This window comes from Podarcis liolepis (genome assembly GCF_965112155.1).
Source record: "Podarcis liolepis genome assembly, chromosome: 1".
NCBI classification, from domain to species: Eukaryota; Metazoa; Chordata; class Lepidosauria; order Squamata; family Lacertidae; genus Podarcis; species Podarcis liolepis.
Window position 1 is genome coordinate 31,373,534 of NC_139554.1, and position 17,682 is coordinate 31,391,215.

At 43.6% G+C, this 17,682-nt stretch overlaps 1 long non-coding RNA gene across 1 annotated transcript; it reads right to left on the reverse strand.

The window, feature by feature from the left end:
- Positions 1 to 12,392: 12,392 nt before the first annotated feature.
- LOC310705121 lies at positions 12,393 to 16,163 on the reverse strand. Its single transcript, XR_014525181.1, has 3 exons — positions 14,796 to 16,163; positions 13,633 to 13,798; positions 12,393 to 12,466 (listed from the first exon to the last, which is right to left on the reverse strand). It is a non-coding gene; the product is annotated as an uncharacterized lncRNA (long non-coding RNA).
- Positions 16,164 to 17,682: the final 1,519 nt, after the last annotated feature.

Sequence of the window (17,682 nt, forward strand, 5' to 3'; positions counted from 1 at the left end):
CCCCAGTATCATACCTCTGCACAAGAAGCCTGAGTTGGGGATTAATAGGCTATAGATGAATCATTTCTGTGACTCTTTTCAGTTTACAACCTGCAGTACAGTTCTTATCTCACTTATGCTCACAGCAATTTTGTGAAGCAAGCAAAGGCAGAGAATATCTTGCCTGAGGCCACCCAGTGAGTTTCTTCACCGCTCTTCCATGTCCAAAACCAATCCACTGTCTTCTTTACCGTACTGACTCCTGCTTTCACTCCAAAGCCGCTTGCTCTTCTGCATCCCTCACCTGTCACACATATTCCCTGTTATCTTAGTCTGGGTCAATATTATTATGACGGCTAAAGCCAGCTGTATCCATATGATAAATAGACACGATGAGCTGGGAGCATAGACTTTTTGAGCTTCTGAATTGTGGGCTAGAAACCAAGGACATGTATTAGAACAAAGCTCAGTGGTAGAACCCATGCTTTTGTATGCAAAAAAAGTCCAAGATCCCTGTCTGGGTAGCTGCTGTCAGTCAATGTAGGCCATCCCCTACACTGTGTGGCCCCACCTCAATCTCCAGGCAGCAAGAAACTCCAAGCAGTCTAGCGCTTATCAGGTTCAGTATCCTTGGAACAAAGATCAGTGGGGATGGTGGTATCTTTGGGATATGTGTTTTAATTTACATATATACAACCTGAACAAAGGGTGGAGGGTCTCACAGCATTAACACTCTTGTAGAATTTGCTTTCCCTTGCTGGCCCCCAAGTCCAGTTTTAGACCCAGCAAGGAGCAAGAACTGCCTATGTCTCTTAACTTCCAGCTGACACACACAACTCTACCTGTTGTTCTCCTATGTACCAGCCAGGGGGGTGTTCTCTGACACAGAGCCCAAGTGCAATACTTTACATTTCTCCCTGTTAAAATTAATCTTGTTTGTTTTTGCCCAGTTCTCTAATCTGTCAAGGTCGTTTTGAAGTGTGATCCTGTCCTCTGGGGTGTTAGCCACCCCTCCCAGTTTGGTGTCATCTGCAAATTTGATCAGGATGCCCTTGAGTCCATCATCCAAGTCGTTGATAAAGATGTTGAATAAGACCGGGCCCAAGACAGAACCCTGTAGCACCCCACTAGTCACTCTTCTCCAGGATGAAGAGGAACCATTGATGAGCACCCTTTGGGTTCGGTCAGTCAGCATAGCTGAGTGGTAGCATAGTCAAGACCGCATTTTACCAGCTTCTTTACAAGAATATCATGGGGCACTTTGTCAAATGCAGTTTGCAGTTCCTGTGACCTCTTTTTGTAATGTATTTATTCTTTTTCATTTTTAAGCTGTTTAATATGGTTGCATTGAGATATATCTGAGTTTATATTAGAGCATATGACATGCAGCAATTATGTAAAATTAAAAATAAAACAACAGTAAACTCTGAAACGCTTCTGAATATATTAACAAAGCTGTGTTGAAGAGTATATACCAAAATTAGTGCAGGTATTACAGATATGAAATGATGTGTTGTAGCATGTATTGCTTAGATTGGTGACCATAAGTAACAGGTATTTTGTATCAACAATGAGAACCTATAGGAATTCATAGGAGGGGGAGAGGGAAAGAATTAAAATACAGTGGTACCTCGGGTTAAGTACTTAATTTGTTCCAGAGGTCCATTCTTAACCTGAAACTGTTCTTAACCTGAAGCACCACTTTAGCTAATGGGGCCTCCCGCTGCTGCGCGATTTCTGTTCTCATCCTGAAGCAAAGTTCTTAACCCTAGGTACTATTTCTTGGTTAGCGGAGTCTGTAACCTGAAGCTTCTGTAACCTGAAGCATCTGTAACCCGAGGTACCACTGTATATACTTCATGCATGCCAGACTGTGGGTCTTGTTCTACCATATGCGTCATTGTTTGAGTAATCAATAAAGACACACCAGACTACATAAAAATTATCATGTTTCTTTTGGACTCTTGCTCCTTTTAATTTTTGTGTCATTTTTTCCAGTAATGCTGTTTGCCAGATTGCATTATACTATTGGTCCACAGTTAATAATTGTAAGGATTTCCATGTCCTGGCAATAGTTGTTCTTGCAGCAGTTAATATATGTTTTATGAGTTTCTTCTTTGTAAATTGCAACATATCACATCTATACAAGTTACGTTGAGCCAGCCCTGGAGTCATGGAGACAGTCTGCCTTGTAATCAAAAGATATTTCTCTAAATACATTTTTCCAGAACTCCTGTGACCTTTTCTGCCTGGAAAAATGGGTGCAGCAATAGAAAGGAAAAGGAAAGAGCACTGTGTAATACCTAACCATTCATTCCAGCTCTTGGTTAAGCCCTGGCTTTCCTCCCCTTCCTCAGTGTAGGCTTGAAGCGTACAATGGCCATGTTGTTGGGATGAGGGCAGGTGCTCTGCTGGCTCTTGTCCAGCACACGTGTGTCCCAGAACAGGGAAGTGTGTCAAAAGGAGGAGCGTCTACTCCAGATATGCTTCTGCAGAACCTTTCTCAGCTGCTAGTCACTTGCAGAAGCTTAGTGTAATTTTGGATTGTTCTCCTTAAACTAGTCATTGGGTAAACCAAATTAAATAGATGCCTGGGTACCCTAGCTTTATCCCTGGCATTAGGTCTACATTAAAAGATCCCAGTTAATAACCAGCTGCCACAAAAATACAGTGGTACCTTGAGTGAATAACTTAATTCGTTCTGGAGGTCCATTCTTAACCTGAAACTGTTCTTAACCTGAGGTACCACTTTAGCTAATGGGGCCTCCCGCTGCCGCTGTGCTGCTGCTGCGCGATTTCTGTTCTCATCCTGAAGCAAAGTTCTTAACCTGAGGTACTCTTTCTGGGTTAGCGGAGTCTAACCTGAAGCATCTGTAACCCGAGGTACCACTGTAACGAGTTTACAGAACAACAGGACTCTTTTCGTATGGGTGGTGATGGTGTAGATCTGACAGGTGTTGTCAAGTCAGTATTCTGCCACCTCTCGAATTCTGCCCACCCAAGTACCTATAGAAGCTTTCCCTCAGTTTGGTACCTTTTGCTGGTCTCCCATCTCCCATCTCCCATCTCCCATCAGCCAGAGCTAGCACAGCCAATGGTCAAGGAGAATGGAAGTTGTGGTCCAATATATAAAGGGAGGTTGGGAAAGCCTGCTTATGCACCCTAGTGCAATAGCTGGACTGAAAAGGTGAAGGCTTTTGTGTGGTTCAGTTGGTTCAAAATCCACCCAGATCTGAACACACTAGGTAAAAAATTAGGTTTATTCATCAGAACATATGGATAATTAAACTGTGAGCAATGAAATAAACAAGGTGTTAGTTATAATAGGAGTCTTAGCTTGTATTACAGACAGGCAGTTCTCGGGTTTTTTTGGGGGGGGCTCTTGGGCAAGGTGCCCTCAGTGGACCCCCCTTTTTTCTCAAGGCACACACCCATTCATTTAGCAGGGAACAAGTTTCTAGTCCTTTTGGCTGCCCAGATGTGCCCAAAAGTACATGGCCAATGCTTGTAGAAATAATTATGAGAACATAAAAAAATCAGTCAATATGCATAAATTTAGCTTACTTTGGCATAGTATTCAGATTACCTGGGGCAGCATTTTGGGGTTGTGTGTGGGGGTGCATTTAGTGTACACAGCCCTGAGTCGTCTGCATTTTGGAGAGAAGTGATGCCTCTTTGTTTCTGCATGGAGCGGAACCCCTCTACCCCTTGCGCCGCCTGGCTGCTTTTTCGATTGCCCCCACTGTGCGTCATTATGACATCTGCTCTCCTGCACATGCTACAGGATGTGTGTGCATGCAAGTGCATGCAGTGTAAACAGTGCTTGATGGCAGCACAAACACCATCCTGCCAGACATCCTCCTTGGCCTGTTCTCGCTATGGTAACAGCCCTGCTCGGCTCTCTGGCAGCTGGAGCCTGCTGTTTGTTTTTGTCCGGGCTCAGAACACTGCAGCCGATTAAGCAGGATCGCCATGGGAACGAGAGCCTCTCGGCCTGCCAAGCTCCATTCACGGGGTCCACAATAATGGCGAGACCTTTTGTCTGCCGTGGTTCCGAGAATAGGTAGGTCAGAGACAGCAGGAAGACTCGTGTTAACCCTCCTTGTGACATTTCCCCCATTTCCGAGACCTCCCAGCCCTGGAAAACCCTGTCATGGGATGAGCCCAGGGTGTAAGATAGAGATCTAGGATGGCTAATTGACCAAATGAGAGAGGAAGGAGGAAACCCTACTGAAACCAGGCATGGCCTACTGTTAGCAGCCTCTGATAACAGCTTTATCTGCAGTGTACATTAAAGCACATGACTTCTCCCCAAGAACCCTGGGAACTGCAGTTTGGTAAGGGTGCTGCAATTGTAGCTCTTGTCAGGGGTAAATTACCATTCCCAGAATGCTTTGGGGGAAGTTATGTGCTTTCAATGTACGGTGTGTACACAGCCAAAGTCAACAAGTGAAGTTTTTCACAATATGGGAATAAACAATCACTAGCTAATTTCTGCATAACAAACCAAAGTCAAAACAACAGAGACCAGCTGAGACGTTGGCCACTCTATAGTTCTCATTCCTGCAACAGGAGACTCCCTCGCTGTTCCCATTTCCCGAGACCTCTTGTCAGGCACAGATCCTGAGATAAATGTTTGGCCTTTAACTGCTTCAAGGAAGGCAGCATTTCACCAGGTGCAGCTTTTCGTAGCTTAGCTGTGATGGGAGCAACTTACTGCACCGGGTGGGCTTTCCCCCTTCTGTCTCTTTGGACTGGGATCTGGGAATACTATCTGGCCTTGGGGATGTTACAAGGGGATTCCTGCAAGGCGGCCAAAAACAAAAGTGGTCAGAAGTCCTGGACTTCCAGGACTAAAAACTAGCAAGGAATGTCATACTTTAAAATTATGAGCAATCCTGCAGTTCTTTGTGTCAATAGAGGGAGTTCACATGTGTCTTCTCAGGAATGCATTTGAGAGGAGTAGGATTCAGATTGTGTATACACCATACAGCTAAAGCACAGACAAACACACCCCAAATCCTGGGAACTGTAGTTTGTTAAGGTTGCTGGGAATTGTAGTTCTGGGGGGCAAAACTACAGTTCCCATGGTTTTTTTGGGTGTGTGTCATATTTTGTTTGTTTGCTTAATTTTTATACCACCCTATACTCGTGAATCTCAGTGTGGTTCATAACATAAAATTACAAAATAAAAAACATTAAATACATAATGCAGCCATGTAATCTGGTTTCCCACGCTACCTGGAAACAATGTGCATGCTGGCCCCATCACCTGTCAGATGGACATGCTGTGTCAGTGAGGGGGTCACATGCACAAAGTGGAAATGGATGCACACAAAGCTCATCTGCATAAGAGGGAAACCTGGGACACTCCATGTGTGGAGGTTATGCCAAATGCATAGAACAGAAAGGCTCTAATTCAGTCGTAGAGCATCTTTTTTGCACACAGAAGCCGTCGGGCCCAATCCCCAACATCTCTGGACAAGGCTGGGAGGGAACCCTGTCTGAAATCCAGAAGAGCCACTGCCAATCCGAATTTGGAGAAGACTGAGTTAGCTGGACTAAAAGTCTGATTTGCTACAAGGCAGCTTCCTTCTACATGTGCCTATAAAGTTAATTTGTATGCATGCACGAACCCTCCACGCCATTGCTATTTGTCAGCTTCCAAACCTAAACACACATTGGAGCTGAACTAAAATCACATGTCATGAATCCTGGAATTGTGCTTATCTGAGGGGAACTGTCACCTTCAAAAGCAGACTCACTGGCAAAACTGCATTACGTTAGACCAGGGATGGAGAAAATGTGTGCCCCTGTGCCACTCGTTGGACTCCAGCTCCCATCACGCCTGGCCAGCATGGGAAGCAGTCAGGGATGACAGGAGTTGTAATCCATCAACCTCTGGATGGCTACAGGTTTGTCTGCATCAGACAAAGATGGATGATTACGATGTTTGCCAAAGCTATCCTAAGGTAAAAAGGTAAAGGGACCCCTGACAGTTAAGTCCAGTCGCGGATGACTCTGGGGTTGCAGTGCTCATCTCGCTTTACTGGCCGAGGGAGCCGACGTTTGTCCGCAGACAGTTTTTCTGCATCATGTGGCCAGCATGACTCAGCTGCTTCTGGCGAACCAGAGCAGTGCACGGAAACGCCGTTTACCTTCCTGCCAGAGTGGTACCTATTTATCTACATGTACTATCATGCTTTCGAACTTCTAAATTAGCAGGAGCAGGGACCGAGTAATGGGAGCTCACCTCGTGGGGTTTGAACCGCCAACCTTATGATCAGCAAGCCCTAGGCTCAGTGGTTTAGACCACAGCGCCACCCGTGTCCCTTTTAGACCCGCGTCCCTGAAGTACCTCAGATATGCAGATGACACAACCTTGATGGCAGAAAGTGACGAGGAATTAAAGAACCTTTTATTGAGGGTGAAAGAGGAGAGCGCAAAATATGGTCTGAAGCTCAACATCAAAAAAAGGAAGATCATGGCCACTGGTCCCATCACATCCTGGCAAGTAGAAGGGGAAGAAATGGAGGCAGTGAGAGATTTTACTTTCTTGGGCTCCATGATCACTGCAGATGGTGACAGCAGTCACAAAATTAAAAGACGCCTGCTCCTTGGGAGAAAGGCGATGGCAAACCTAGACTGCATCACCTTGCCAACAAAGGTCCGTATAGTAAAAGCTATGGTTTTTCTAGTAGTGATGTATGGAAGTGAAAGCTGGACCATAAAGAAGGCTGATCGCCAAAGAATTGATGCTTTTGAATTATGATGCTGGAGGAGACTCTTGAGAGTCCCATGGACTGCAAGAAGATCAAACCTATCCATTCTGAAGGAAATCAGCCCTGAGTGCTCACTGGAAGGACAGATCGTGAAGCTGAGGCTCCAATACTTTGGCCACCTGATGAGAAGAGAAGACTCCCTGGAAAAGACCCTGATGTTGGGAAAGATGGAGGGCACAAGGAGAAGGGGACGACAGAGGACGAGATGGTTGGACAGTGTTCTCGAAGCTACCAGCATGAGTTTGACCAAACTGCGGGAGGCAGTGGAAGACAGGAGTGCCTGGCGTGCTCTGGTCCATGGGGTCACGAAGAGTCGGACACGACTAAACGACAACAACAACCCTGAGGTAGAGTGGGCCATAACTAAAATTATTAGATGAATAATCATGCAGTACAATATATCATTTAATAACTGTTTACTTGCTGTTGCTTTTTGCCATCTTAAAAAAGTCATTTCCCTCTGATGCATAATTTTAAACTGAAGGCAGGATTAATTAAATATTGGCAAATTCCACCGATAATATATTTTAGCAAAACTTCCCCAAAAAATGCACAATCATTTTTGGCAACAACAACAAAAATGTACAAAAAAATGCACATTTTAAATGGATGGCACACCAAAGCACACCATAGATATTCCTGTACCTTTAACATGTTCCTAAAATGTAGAATGGGGAAAGATTGCCCATCATTTCTTCACCTCTGACCTCACCTCACCAAAACAAAACCCTTACAGTGTGTTTTGTGTGAATGTGAAGTCGGGAGGGTGTATAGATTAGACACAGTAATCAGAACCAAGAACTTGCTGCCACTGGGCTTCAAACCAAGACAAAGATGCCTAGTATTATCCTTTTCATTTTGAATCTGTCCAGAGGCAAGGCTGACATTGCTCTCAGGTGCCAGACAAATGTGCCCTAAGGCAGTAAAAATAAACAGTGCTGTTCCAGCCATGTGCAGCTGGAGGTGAGTAATTGCCTGCAGCTTCCTGCTGTTGCTGACAGAAACAAACAACAATGGCACATGGCAATGGAGATGATCAACACAGAACACTTCCCTCAATTGTCAGTCTCCTGAGCAAAGCAGAGCCCTAAGACACCTGGCTTGGATGAAACTTACATGCAATAGGAATTTTCAGTGAATGGCACAAGAATATTCTGCTGTAGTGTTCTGAACATTCTGACAATAGTGGGTGAGTTGCTACTTTCATGTAATTAAACACACTCTAAATCAAACAAACACAGGAAAGAAGGCCAAACATGAATGATTTTCCTCCAGGAGGTTGGAGGTGGTTTGACTGTGGAATTCCTCGTGACGTGCACCGTTACACATCACCCCCCAAATTCTGAGCGGTGAGAGACTCCAGGTGTTCCTCAGGCTGTTTCCTTTGGAAAGGTCAGCAGAAACTGTGGTGTCTTTAGGATATATGGTTTTATTTACACATATATACAAACTGTGGTGTCTTTAGGATATATGGTTTTATTTACACATATATACAACCACATAATCATCTAGTCTAACCCCCTGCAGATTCATGAATATGCAGCTGTCCCTTACGGGTGTCGAACCTGCAACCTTGCTGTTGTCAGCATCACACTCTAACCAATTAGGGTGGAGGGCATCACAGCATTAACACCCCAACAGATATTGCTTATCCATTGGTTTCCAGGGGAGCCCCAAAGCTTAGCACAGAGCTAACGTGTGTCTCCAGGCTCCAGCCTGCTTCCAGCTCAGTTAACGCACAACTCTGGCTATTGTCCTACATAGCAGCCAGGTGAGGGGGTAGGGGAAAGCGCCACCCATTTGTTCTATGGCACAAAACAACTTATTTGGTTATGCTGAATAGTGGTACTTAATTAGCCAGCCAAAGCCATTACCTTGACAAAGGAACTAGTTTTCAAGCTTCCTCTTATACATTCTACTCTCACTTGTATGGAATTGAAGGTTTGGCAGGGGACCCAGGGTTCCATCCAGACTGACACCCCCACCCTTTGCAATGGTACACTTATTTTGCCACTGATAAACAGATCTGGCAGGCTTCTGTATTCCTTCCAAAACCTGAAGGACCTCTTCACGCCAAGTGACAGTGGGACAAAAAATAAACAAACAGGTGGTACGCCTTGGGGAATGATGCTGCTCTCAAACACATTTTCAACTTCATCCAGTTGCTTGTATAACCTGTTTATTAAGCCTTCATCCTGATTAGTTTGTGGGGAGATTAGATAACCTCAGCTATTTATTGAGCATGCATCCTGATTGGTTTGCAAGGAGGTTAAAAGATATTGAGTGAAGCAAGTGCTACCTCACATTTAACAGTGCGTTTTCTTATCACTTTCCTCATTGCAAGAAGTCTGATGGTAGTGGAGAACAGGATTGTTGCACAAGAGCGTTAATCAACTTGGATTGTGCAATTTGATTTTGCTGGTATGTGATGAATCCCACCTGAACCACTCTTAGAAATATAGTCTGCCATAAGCCAAAGCCTGCAGGGGCTCTTATTTCATTGCACCCTGGCCCTGATTTGGAAAATCAATTATTATTCCAGCTGTGATTTTCAATCCCTGCCTTTTTCAACTTCCTCCCAGTGGTTTCATCTTTTGATCTGTTCTGGAGTTTTAAACCGCTCCAGTGTTGTTAATGCACCTTGAGCTGGGAACAGACAATAGTGGATTAAAAAACAACAACAACTGAAGATTATTTGAGCAGTGCTTACTATCCCAAGGGGTAGATACCTATTTCTTTTGGCCCAACTTGTCCAAATAGATTTTGGAAGCAATACCTGCAAACCTGTTTACCAGAGACAAAAGTGGGGTGACAATACCTGCCACAATGCTACATGTAACATTTCTTCTTCCAAACCACTTTCAACTGTGTGTGGGAGGAAGACTATTGTCTCTGTCACCTTTGCGTTCACTTGTGGCAGCACAGCTGATGGAAAAGCAGATTTATTTATTTTCGCGGGATGGGTGGGGTGGGTTTAATTTGTGGCAAAGAAGTGGTTAGGAGAGTGTTTAATCTGCTTTAATCTTCTTATCTGCTCTAAATGCCCCCTCCCCCTAGCCGCCTTTCCCTTTCTGGGGTTTCAAATGTTTACAGAGAGATTCCAAACCTGTTTGTGAGTTTGCATGCCTGGGGTGCAAATATTTTTTGTGTGTGTTTTTATATGGTAAGCTGCCTTGAAATCCTCAAGATGTAGCATGGTATTAAAAATAAATAAATAATACTAATAATAAATAAATAAATAAATTCGCAATGGGAACAGCAGCTGAGGCTAGGGGAATTTGGGTCAGAGCAGGTGTGGACAGGCAAAGGGTTTTAAGCACAATGCATTTCAATCCTGGCTAATGCAAACGAAGGGACAGAGAGATGCTTTATTCATCTGGAACCTGCAGGATAGATAACTAAAGTGGGGACCAGCAATAAAATGTTGCTATTCACCCCCAGCTTCTTTTCAGGGCTCCACTCAGCCCAAAATAGAAGTCTTGTATTGCAGCAAGGCTCACTGAGAAGTTTTGAACATGTTTCAGGTAAGATGCTGCCAATTAAAATGTGCAGTCGTGCCCTCATTTGGCTGGCAGCGCTTAGCTATAAACATATGAAGGGAAACTTTCATTTGTGGTTTGAAAGGGGGGGGGATAACCCTGGCTTTGATGCAGCGTCGTCTCATCTCCCTACAAACAAATACTTGGAGGAATCCTCAATAAACAAGCCCTCTGGGAGCTCTTTTCCTTGGGAAAGAAATGGAATTCTGGGTGGACATGCATCCGCTTGCACTGAAAGTCCAACACCAAATTTTAAAGTTGTTTTTATCTTTTTGCAAGCCCTCGGTGGGTAATAAAAAAAGGCAGAAATGTAAAAACGTTTAAAGTAAAACAAATGAATGAATGAAGAAAAGCTATGGGTGTGGCCATCTGCTTCAGAGGAGTACAAAGGTACGTAGTGGTGGGTGATTAAATATAAAACCCCGCTTCGTCCTTAAAGCTGATTTGCATTTGCTTACTAGAGATTTAAATGCTTCCATATGTTTAGGCTATGTCCTGGCAACTAATGAATGCAACGGCATTATCAAAATCCAGACCCCCTTGTGAAATAGTTGGGTTGCCTGCTTTGTTTTTCTTTCTTTCTTAGAACTGATAGTATTAGACATTTTGATCAATAAACAGCAATGAGTTCAGCCAGCCAGAAGAAAAGACCATCTTAACCAATCAAGGCCACATGCATCAAGACCACCTACTTTAAAGATAATAAAAACAGGGATATAATACAGATCCTTTGGAATCAATTGAGGTTTTGTCCCTGCTTACAGTGGAATGTGGGCTGCATACCAAATACTGTATAAAAATGCTTACAGCCCAATCCTATGGATCGTTATTCAGAAGTTACACCGAGTTCAGTGGACTTATTCCCAAGTAACAGTACTTGGGGATTGCAGCCCTAGTTATTCCAAAATGCTGAAAACACTTTGCAAACATTATCTTAGTGAATGCTGCATTTTCCCAATCGCATCCATACTATGCACTTGAAGCACATTACTTTCCCCAATAATCCAGAGAACTGTAGTTTGTCAAAAGTGCTTTGAATTGTAGCTTTGTGAAGGGTTAAGTACAGTTCCCAGAATTCTGGGGTGGGGGACCATCTTGTTAAATTTACTTTAAATGTATGATGTGGATGTGACCATATGCCAGTGTTGTTATTTTCATATTGCAGTGATACTGAAGCTCAGAATCACTGGCTTTTGCAGTTTCTTTGAGCAGAGGTTTCAACTAGGGGCTTCTAGCTTACGGAACAAGCTCTTATACTCTCCCAGGCTAAATGCAGGGTGCTTCCAGATGGGAGTTTATTGTGGAATCAGTGATACCCAGGCACACATGTTTTTTGCAGCATCTATACAGCATCATCACCAGTCCACATCTTTCATACATTTAGTCTGGATTTCCCATTACCATGGAAAACCAGGTAAGTAATAAGAAGTCATTATGCATTTATCTATTTATTTATTTATTCATGCATGCATTTATCTGGTTTTAGTGGGCAGTTTGGCATGCATGTGGTGACATTTCGAGAGACTGCCTCTATTGCTACATCCCCACTTCTGTTGGCTCCCCACCTGGCGGCCCCCGATACCAATGGAAAGAAAACCTATTTTCACTCATTGCCACATGCCAGTTTGGAGGAGAGGGTCTATGAAATTCTCCATATAGTAAATGCGGGGTATTATCTGGGAAACTGCAATTGAAGGATATATATCAGGCAATAATAATAATATTAATAATAATTAATACAGGTCTTGCAAAAGACTTAAATATTAACTATTATTATATATTTTAAAAAATTAAATAACTAATGTAAATAATACCACCCCAAAAAAGTACAATGCTTCATTTCCCCCATTGTGAAACATGGTAACGTGTGCTCTTGCACACTTCCTGGGATTTCCCCCCCCCCCCAGTGTGTCCACGCACAGACACCGAAATTCCTATACACATGTTCAGAATGCAAAAAGGTAATGGAGGGCAAGGGAGGAGTAATGAAGAGATGGGGGGAAAGAACACAGGCCAGATATATTTCATCAAGCTCCACTCACTGATGGGAACTGCAAGCAACAGAATAATATTTATTTATTACTTACTGAAGTTATACCTCGCCCTTCCTTCCCGTAGAGCCCAGGGTGGCAAACAGCAACACGAAGAGAAAACTGTTAAACCAATCTAAAAACAATTGCAATTAGGAACATGTAAAAGCAGTTACAGTTAAAAGCATTCTGAAAGGAGTTATAGTTGCATATAACAGTGACTACGGGAGCATGGATCCGTGATAGCAGCTGAGCTGCTGCCCAGATTCATTACTGTCAAACAAGATCAAAATTGAGTTATTAAAAAACATGAGTGGTTGTTTTTTTTTAAGGACCATGGAATTTTGGCACACCTGGCCTAAGTGCTTATGCTACAGGAAACAGCAGACTGCAAACTTGCAAATATTCTACTTGGCGCATTTTCATGCCAAATAAATCTTTTCTGCTTTGTATTCCCAAAGGAGCAGTTCTGTCTCAGTCTTTTACCAACTCTTGGAACTACAAGGAGCTTTATGCTTACCAAACAGCTATATAACATGCCTTATAATGCTGCAGTTCCACTCAGAAGGCTCTCAGCCTTTCAATATTGTTCTTACATTGGAGTACTGGGTGCAGTTTCAGAGGATCAAATCTGCACTATATATGGTCTTGCAAGGTGTTTCGGCTCTTGCTAATCTCCCGCTTGTCCACATGACATGGGTGGCAATAATAATTACTGACATCTTATCATATGTGCAACTTGCACAGTTTTCCTGCTTTGTGCAGTGAACTGGGGAAGTGGGTTGAGGGGACATGCCATATGTACCTGATTTCAAGGTGCAAATGGACAACGGTTTTAAAATTAAGAATAACTATAATAACTATAATGATGATGAATTTTCTCCAGAAAGGGTAAATCTGGATTTAATGGGTGTAGGGGGAAAGGCAGGCTGGCATTTTTATGCCAACAATGTCATGTGGGATTGCAAAATACTGACATGCATGAGAAGCACCGATCCCACAATAAACACCCACCTGGATACACCCACTGTGTCAGGAGGACCCAAAAGGGACCTGAAACAAACACCACTGCCTTCCTGTCTCCCAAGAGTATGCATTGCTTTCTGCTGCACCTTCTATTGAGTCTCCGCTTATTTTGTTTCTCCCTCCAAATTTCCTCCTGCTTCTGAAGAATGTTAATGGAATGGGAGGTATGCAGAGGAGATTAAAGTGCTCAGTTTCACCACCAAAGGTCGGTGTGATACCCAGCAAAAAAGGAAGAGAACTGCATCCTTGCATATATGCATAAATCAACAGACTTACTGATAACATTCCGAAGTCTAGTGGGCTTGCTTTCTGTGACATGTACGCAAGAACCACTCAGCAGCTGAAATATTGTTCGTATTTTTGCGTTTTTACTCTTGATTCATATTTCTCTCCCTCCATGCCTTTGAGGGGGCTTGCCAGGGATGATAGCTGCTTCAGTGACCTTGGATGAGAGCAGAATGGAAACAACCAACCAACCAATCAATCAATCAAATATTACACTTAGCCCCCTTATAAATCACGACATCGTTTTCTTATCTTTCTGACTATTTCAAACCCTTTTCTAAAGTTCTCATTAGGCCATGTCCTAACCTTACTCACCTGCCTTCTTTGGATCCCAAATCCTTGCCTTTACTGTCACATCTAAAAGCGCTGTAAAGTGGGATATACAGTGGTACCTCGGGTTATAGACACTTCAGGTTACAGACGCTTCAGGTTACAGACTCCGCTAACCCAGAAATATTACCTCGGGTTAAGAACTTTGCTTCAGGATGAGAACAGAAATCGTGCGGTGGCAGCACAGCGGCAGTGGGAGACCCCATTAGCTAAAGTACCTCAGATTAAGAACAGTTTCAGGTTAAGAACGGACCTCCAGAACGAATTAAGTTCTTAACCCAAGGTACCACTGTAGTGAGATCTTTGTTGGTCTGCATCTGAATTGGAATTGTTTTTAAGATGTTTTAATCACTTGTTGTTTGCCACCCTGGAAGTCTTTTGGAGGAAAGGCAGGGTTTAAGTTTAATAAATAAATGCTGTGCATGACATACCATCTCAGATATGTAAGCTTTGCTTGTGCCACATAAATGCCAGAAGCCACACCTTTGGCCTCTGCAACAACCCACAGTTGAGTTCAGATTTGATTCAAAGGCTCCTTTATGACATATGGGATGATCCTCTCTCACATAGTATAACCAAAACAATGTGTATTGTTCTAACCTTAAAGACAATGCTAATAGATATAATAGACATATTTGCATACATCACTGGTACATAGGTAAGGATGGAAATTAAAACTAGCCATCCAACGAAAGCATGTATCTTGCAATAAGCCTATCTGCATTTGAAATACATTTAAACAAAAATATATTACAATTTCTTACTTAGCATATATGAAAACATCTAATGTATACAAGATCAGTAACATACAGTTCAGCGCTTACCAAATAGAAGTCTGTATGTTCTGCTCATGATGTGACGTTTAGTCATTTTATTTATTTAGAGGCCCCTCATAATCTGAAAGATCACCTCACCCGTTATATGCCCAATCCATCAGTGCACTCTTCAGTTGAGAGCCTCCTGAAAATTCTAGTTTATCAGGAGGTCCATTCTGTTACAATATAGGAACCAGGCCTTCAGTGTTGTGGCCCCTACCCTGTGGAATTCACTCCCATTAAATATTAGGCAGGCACCATTTTGTTGCCCTTTTGAGGCCTACAGACCACATTCCCCTTCCAACCAGCCTTTTAAGTTAAAATCTTTCCCACTCTGCATCTGAACTAGAATTGTTTTAAAGATGTTTTTAACACTTGTTGTTGGCCAGCCGGCACTGCTTAAGGAGTAAGGGCAGGATATAAACTGAACAAATAAATAATCTGATAACCTAAGCTGTAGTTTATTTAGCTGGTTGTGCATAAACCTGACACTGCTCTCAGCAGTCTGTAATTACTTCAGCATGTACATGAGGCTTCGCTTGCTTGATGAAGCCATCATGTCAACATTTCCCTGCATTTGGAAAGCTAATACATTACAGGGAAGACTAGGGCAAATGCCCTATGTGCACCTAAATGCGGTGCAGACCACCAAGGAATTTATCACATCAGAAACAGCATGTTTGAACTAGCTGAATCTCCTTTACAAGCCAAGGTTTCTTCTAGCTGCTCTTGAGGAGGGAACAAGACTGTTAGCATCCAACTTGCTCACCCTCAGGCGGAAACTTAAATGTTTTAAACACACAACTCACATACACACATGAAATTTGTGGAATTTAATGCTACGACCACAGGATTGTGAAATTCCAAGCCACAACTGAATTATATACTGTGATAAGTAGCAAACAATGTTTTTTGAAGGAAAAGAAAAATTCTTTTGAGCCAAGACAACACCTACATCTGTGTTTGCACAGCAGACAGCAACAATAAAACCCTAATCCTGATTTGGCCCTTGTACAACTTCTGTAATAGAGATTATAACTAGCCATGATGAATATGTTCAAAACGAATTCCGTTTCAAGGCATACATCCAAGGGCAGCAAACTTGAGGTTCATGCTGACTTCTGAGAGTTTGATTTCTTAATCTTAATGGTGTGTAGCAAAAGAAAGAGAGAGAGGCGCCACAGAGAGAGAGAGAGAAAAGTAACAGAGATTAAATGGACATTGTAGAGAGTTGTAAAAATTATAGACTGAACTCAGTTATATGGTTCCATTCAGTCAATCATCAGGCACTGAGGCAGGTTCCTTTCTACAATCTGTTTTCCGATATGGTATATCTAAAACTCTGGAGGGTGTGAGGCTTTCTGAATGACAGTGCTTCTACTGCATACAGTAGCAGCAGTGGCGTAGCGTGGGGGGTGCAGGGGGGCCGGCCGCACCGGGCGCAACATCTGGGGGTTAGGGGGCGCAAATCCACGGGTTAGGGGCGCAAATCCACGGGTTAGGGGGCGCAAATCCACGGGTTAGGGGGCGCAAATCCACGGGTTAGGGGGCGCAAATTACTTGCCTTGCCCCGGGTGCTGACAACCCACGCTACGCCACTGAGTAGCAGACTACATCCTAAGGCAGGGGTTGGGAACCTCAACTCCAGGGTCCAAAGTGGCCATCTCTCCATATCTGGTCCTCAGGAATATCCCTAGGACATACCCCTTCCCAGCACAGCCCCCTGAGTGTTTCTGCTGGCTTCAATGTGTCCTTGGACTCTTGCTTGATTGAATGGAGGGTAGGGAGACATGTGTAAAAGAAAAACACTTCCTCATGTGGTGCATACACTCCCATTGGAGGCAATGAGGGCCGCCAACTTCATGGAGGGCAAGGCTACCTGCCACAATGGCTATGCTCTACCTGCACTGGCAGAGGCCTTGTGCCTCTGAATACCAATTGCTGGGAATCACAGGTGGGGCAGAATGCTGCTGCGCACAAGTCCAGCTTGCAGGCTGGAGGCAGAGTTATGGTAGTGCAACCAGTTCCGCCGCACCGGAAGAACTATCGTTCTATTGTCTGGAGAGGTCACTTCCTGGTTTAAATGGAGAAGCTGTTTCCAGTCGAGCCCAGCAACAGAAGAGGAGTTGAAATTTTGCACCCCTTAGCAATTTTGGGCCTGGGGCAACCACCCCTGTGGTCCCCTGATGCTACCCCACTGCTGGACCTAGGGAGCCTAGGGAGAGCTGCAGGGTGTCGTAACTATGACACAGTGAATTGAGCAGAACGGAAAGTGGGGGGTACAGAATTTTGGTCTCTCACAGGGCACTGCTGAAATTTGAAAGATGGAAGTCTGCCCCTGTGTAGGCTTTCTAGTCAGTTGCTGTGAGAACAGGATGCTAGACTAGATGGGCTGTTGGCCTGCCCCCCCCCCCACACCCCTACAAGTCTGTAGTTGCCAGGTACTTAAAGGACTGGAGCACAGTTCTTTACATAGAATGGAATAAAATGTGTACATGCTGATTTATAGGTATAGACGCCCAGGAAATTTTAAATAAAGTTTGAAGTTGTAAAAGTTTCAAAGTTTCAAAAAGTTAAAAACTTGATCAAAGTTTAAATGGGAGGAAGGGAGGGCAAGAGATCCAGGGCAAAGGATTATTTGTGTTCACTGAACATCTCTCACTGGTCTAAGATATATTACTGAACTCATGGCCAAAGTGGATGTAATATTATGTGTGACTGCAATCTGAATGCACTTGTTTGAACACCCTCTTATGGGGGGTAATGGATAATCTAACCCCTGGCACCAGACAGTCTTGTTGGTTTGGGTGAGAGCTGTATAAAAACGTTGTGGAGGTTTTAGCTGCTTGTCCACACACTGGAAGCCCCAAATAGCTGCAGCTTCCTAGCATGTGAC